The following is a 5,660-nucleotide window of genomic DNA, read 5'->3' on the forward strand; positions in this document are numbered from 1 at the left end:
CAACCACCACCCTGATCAGTCAGCAGCCATCAGCATGGAGGCAAGACCCTCCACCAGCAAAATGATTACAACTCACTGAAGGCTCAGATGATGGTTAGCATTTTTTAGCAATAAAGAATTTGTTAAGGCATGTACCTTGGTTTTTTACACACAATGTTATTGCACACAATAGGCTATAATAGAAAGTAAATATAACTTTATATGCACTGGGGAACAAAAAAACTTGTTTTCAATCTGGATGTTAGTTACCTCGATGTATTCAGTTTATAAAAATTCATTCAACTTTATTGGTTCATGCACTTTTCTATATACATGTTCAATTTAATAAAATGTTCAAAAATTAAATACTACTGTAAAGTAGAAAGTGTTTTTATATTTTTATGTATCTGCTACTAAAAAAAAATCAGTTTTCAAATAATTAAAATTTTGCAACTTATTTTCTCTGTCATTGAAAGTATCAGTCAACATCTTTTAATCAAGATCCTAATTAAAAACTCCAAAAAATTTAAGAATAAGCGAAGACAGGCAGCCTCTGCCGGCCGGCGAACCAGTGTGCAGCGGCTTCCGCAGCGACCTGAGAGGATGCGCGGGCGGGTGAGCTAGCTAGCGGGCGGGGCGCCAGGTGAGGCCCGCTCAGCCACAGGCGGACCGCGAGCAGCTACAATGACATGGCCTCCGCTATGAAGGCGGTGACCAGGCTCAACGAACCTCTCTCCAATGAAGACCGAAACCTCCTCTCCATGGCCTGAAAGAACGTGGTCGGTGCCCGGCGGTATTCCTGGAGGGTCATCAGCAGCATCGAGCGGAAAACCAGAAGAAGCTGGAGAAGGCAAAGGCTTACCGGGAGAAGATAGAGAAGGAGCTGGAAACCATGTGCAATGACGTGCTGGCCCTGCTGGACAAGTTCCTCATCAAGAACGACCATGACTTCCAGTACGAGAGCAAGGTCTTCTGCCTGAAGATGAAGGGCGACTACCACCGCTACCTGGCAGAGGTGGCTTCCGGCGAGAAGAAAATCAGTGTGGCCGAAGCTCCAGAGGTGGCCTACAAGGAAGCCTTTGAAACCAGCATGGAGCACATACAGCCGACACACCCCATCCGGCTGGGCATGGCCCTCAACTTCTCCGCGCTCTACTACAAGGTCCAGAAGGCGCCTGAGCAGGCCTGCCTCTTAGCCAAGCAAGCCTTCGACGACGCCATAGCCGAGCTGGACACACTAAATGAGGATTCCTACAAGGACTCTACGCTCATCCTGCAGCTGCTGCGAGACAACCTCACCCTCTGGGCGAGCGACCAGCAGGATGAGGAAGCCGGAGAAGGCACCTGAGCACCTTGGCCCGCCCCCGCCCCCGCCCGGTCACCACCCGACCATCCTTGCCACAGTCACTGAGTATCTAGTGCTAAACCTATCTGTGTGGCAGCACAGCCCCTCAGATCTGCTCTCCGCCCCCCGGGAAGCAGTTCCAGATAAATTCATGGGCATTGCAGAACTGACGGTTGCTGTGAGCCCACGGGAGCTCCCTTTTTGAATTGTGCAGACAGGTGCATTCTGAAGGAGGCATTTTCCTATGCCTGCCGATCTAGGAGCAGTGCAGGTGAAAGCCATGGGGAAGTTAGAAAGGAGAATTAGCCACACAGGCTACAGTTGGTATTTAAATGATCCACTTAAAACCAGCTGCTAGTTTTTTGTTAAAGCAGTATATCTGTGCATGCAAAAGTGAATTCACCCCTCCCACCTCTTTCTTAGCTAATGGAAAACTGTTAAGGGAAGCCGAGATGAGAGACCACTTGCTCCTTTCCATCAGCTTAATAATAAGCTTTAACCTGAGGTTTCAGTAGCGCCTTGTTTGCGTCTTTAAATCATGACGTGCACAAACCTTCTTTTCAAAGCAATGCATCTAAAGCTTTGATACCTGTAACTTTTTTTTTTTTCTTTTTGGTTGAGATTGTTTAAGAATCTTGGATTTATTTTTTGTAACTCTTTGGCTATTGTTCTTGTGTGTCCTGGCAGCGCCATATGTGTCAGCCCATGTCAATTAAGATGGGTAATTATGAAATACCAGACTTCTAAATTAAATGTTTTGAAATTCAGTGGGTAAATACATGCTGCTTTGGGGATATTTCAAAAAATAAGTGAAGATAATTACATTTTTTAATCATTTAGGTATTTCAACATATAAAATTACATTTACTTTTTAAAGTAAGCCCCACAAAGATCACATGATGGTGAGTATTTACACATTATATCATAAATATTGCATTTTGCAGACTCCTTTTTAAATAGCTGGGTTTTATTTAGTTTAATTCACTGGTTTTTATTTAGTGTAATGCACTGTAATCGAATTTGATTGAGAATCCTGACTCCCTTTTGACAGACCAGTTTATGAGAACAGTGATAATTCCAGGATTAGCAAAATTTTTCTGTAGAAGGCCACATGTAAATATTTTGATTGTGGCATGTCAGATAGATTCCATCTTAACTAATTAACTCTGCCACTGTAGGGCAGCCACAGGCATTACCCAAGTGAATGGGCATGGGTAAGTTCCAATAAAACTTGATTTGCAAAAATTAGCAGCAAACTGGATTTGATCTTTGGGCTGTGGTTTGCCTTCATTGAATATACTCTCGTGGAAATGACTTGAAAATCCTAAAACTTTTGGAAAAGCCATTCCAGCGATCCTCAGTACAAATGATATGCTGTTTGGGTGAACTGTGAAATGATGTTGCTTTGTCTACTGTGGTTGTTTAGAATAACATATAACGTAGTCATGATTTCCCCTTCTCAAAGAAAATAAAAAGACACAGTTCCTAAACAACTTTGCTTCAAAAATAAGACTTAATATTCTGAAAGTTGATATTAGGAGTCATAATTAGATGCATAAATCCCACAAAGATAATGAATTTAAATGAACAATAACCTGTGAAGTTTACATTTAATTCTGTTGCTTAACCATATAGATTTTATCTTAGAAAATAAAAATGGTAGAGCAAAATACATGCATTTAAATAAGAAGAAAGATTCAGGGAGCTTAAGTGACTCCCATGGTCACAGCTTGTCTTATTATTTAGTTGAATAAGCTACTTATCTGTTTACAATTAAAGAACAATTCTACCCATGTTTGAGTGGTGGCAGCTGCTAGGCTTAGTCATCCTGATGTCAGAGGGAGAGTAAGTTGGTGTGGACAGTGGCCCTGGCATCAGAGCTCACCGCTTCTCACCTCAGCATCCAAGCATTGCCACAGCCACCACAGCCCTGATGGAGGCCATGAAGTATGTGGAGGTAGGAGACTGGAGCTGCAGGTAAAACTTACCTACTGATGAGTAACACAGCCAATCATTTCCTGGACAATATATCCCCACTCTCTTTGACAATGATTCTGGCAAAGTTATGGTAGACAGAAAACAGGTGAATCTGTGTTTATGGATTCAGCTGAACAAGAAGATGGTGACAAATTATGTCCCCTATCCTATCCACAAACAAATGAATTCTTAATTGCTTTTGTCTTATGAGTTTGGCATCATTTACAGATTTTTTGTGCAAAGTAGTATCCTGAAGTTCAACATCAGGATACCAACACCCCCATCATCCAGGTCTTGATCTTAGGGATGATAAAGATGCAATGGAGAAATTAAGGAGAAGAAGCTGATTCCCATCACCTATCCCCAGGGTTTAGCCATAGTCAGGTGATTGTCACTGTAAAAGACATGGGGTGCTTTGCCCTCACACAATGAGGCCTCAAATGAGTGTGAGATAAAGCTTTTCCAGCAGTCTTGCACCCACCTCCCATCAAGAACAGGAAGAGAACATTCCTGCTGTTGTAAAATGCCTTGAAACAAATGAAAATAGAAACACAACATTCCAATATCTATGGGATGCAGTAAAAGCAGTTCTAAGAGGAACATTTATAGTAATTCAGCCCTACCTCAAAAAACAAGAAAAGTCTCAAATAAGCAATATGACATTACACCTAAAGGAACTAGAAAAAGAACAAAGCCTGCAGTTAGTAGGAGTAAGGAAATAACAAAGACCAGAATGGAAATAACAAAGACCAGAATAGAAATAAATGAGATAGAGACAAAAAAAGAAAAAATAGAAAAGATTAATGAGTCTAAGAATTGGTTCATTGGAAAGATAAACAAAATTGGAAAAACCTTTAGTGAGACTCACCAAGAAAAGAAGAGAGGGCTCAAATAAATAAAATCAAAATTAAGAGAAAAAAATTACACCTAACATGACAGAAACACATGTGATCATAAGAGACTACTATGAACAATCATACACCAACAAATAGGGCAACCTAGAAGAAAGGGATAAATTCCTAGAGACATATAATCTTCCAAGACTCAATCGTGATACAGTAGAAAATATAAACAGAAAAATTATTGGTAAGGATATTGAATCAAAAACTTCCCAACAAATGAAAGTCCAGGAACAGTTGGCTTCCCTGGTGAATTTGACTAATATTCAAAGATTTAATAGCTATACTTCTCAAACTCTTCCAAAAAATTGAAGAGGAGGGAACACTTCCAAATTCATTTTATAAGGCCAGCATTAACCTGATACCAAAACCAGATAAGAACATCACAAAAAAAGGAAATCACAGGTCAATATCCATGATGAAAATAGATGCAGAAATCCTCAACAAAATATTAGCAAACCAAATCCAAAAATACATTAAAAGGATTATACACCATGATCAAGTGGGATATAACCTAGGGATACAAGGATAGTCCGACATAAAAAAATCAATCAATGTGATACACCACATTAACAAAATGAAAGATAAAAATCATATGATCACCTCATTTATGATAAAAACTCTCAACAAAGTGAGCATAAAAGGAACATATCTCAAAGCAATAAAAGCCATATATGACAAACCTACAGCCAACATCATAATTAGCAATGATAATCTGACAGTTTTTTCTCTAGTATATGGGGGAAAAAAAAAAAGAATGCCCCGTCATCACTTTTAATCAACATAGTATTGGAAATCCTAACCAAAGCAATTAGAGAAAGAAAGAAAGAAAGAAAGAAAGAAAGAAAGAAAGAAAGAAAGAAAGAAAGAAAGAAAGAAAGAAAGAAAGAAAGAAAGAAAGAAAAAGAAAGAAAGAGAAAGAAAGAAAGGAAAGAAAAGAAGAAAAGGCATTCAAATTGGAAAGGAAAAAGGAAAACTGTCACTATTTGCTGATAATATCAAACAATACGTAGAAAACCTTAAAGATGCCACCAAAAACTATTAAAACTAATAAATGAATTTAGTAAAGTTGCAGGACACAAAATAAACATACAGAAATCTGTTTAATTTATATATACTAATAATGAAATACCAAACAGAAATTAAGAAAAAAATCTCATTTACAGTTTCATCAAAAAGTATAAAATACCTAGAAATAATTTTAACCAAGGGGGTAGAAGACCTGTATACTGAAAAGTATAAGACATTGATAAAGGAAATAGAAGACATAAACATATGAAAGGATATTCTATACTCATGGATTGAAATTCATATTGTTTATATGTCAATGCTACTCTAGTGGGAAGCTGCTGCATAACATGGAGATCAACACAATGATGGGTGATGACTTAGAGAGGTGGGATAGAGAGGGTGGGAAGGAGTCATGGGAGGGAGGGGATATGGAGATATATGTATAAATA

General features: G+C 38.9%; 1 pseudogene; it reads left to right on the top strand.

Annotated features, from left to right (window-relative positions):
- The first annotated feature begins 665 nt into the window (after nucleotides 1-665).
- Nucleotides 666-1,327, top strand: LOC130854926 (14-3-3 protein eta-like; annotated as a pseudogene).
- The last annotated feature ends 4,333 nt before the right edge of the window (nucleotides 1,328-5,660 follow it).

The sequence above is a fragment of the Hippopotamus amphibius genome, chromosome 6 (assembly GCF_030028045.1).
Source record: "Hippopotamus amphibius kiboko isolate mHipAmp2 chromosome 6, mHipAmp2.hap2, whole genome shotgun sequence".
Lineage (NCBI taxonomy): Eukaryota > Metazoa > Chordata > Mammalia > Artiodactyla > Hippopotamidae > Hippopotamus > Hippopotamus amphibius.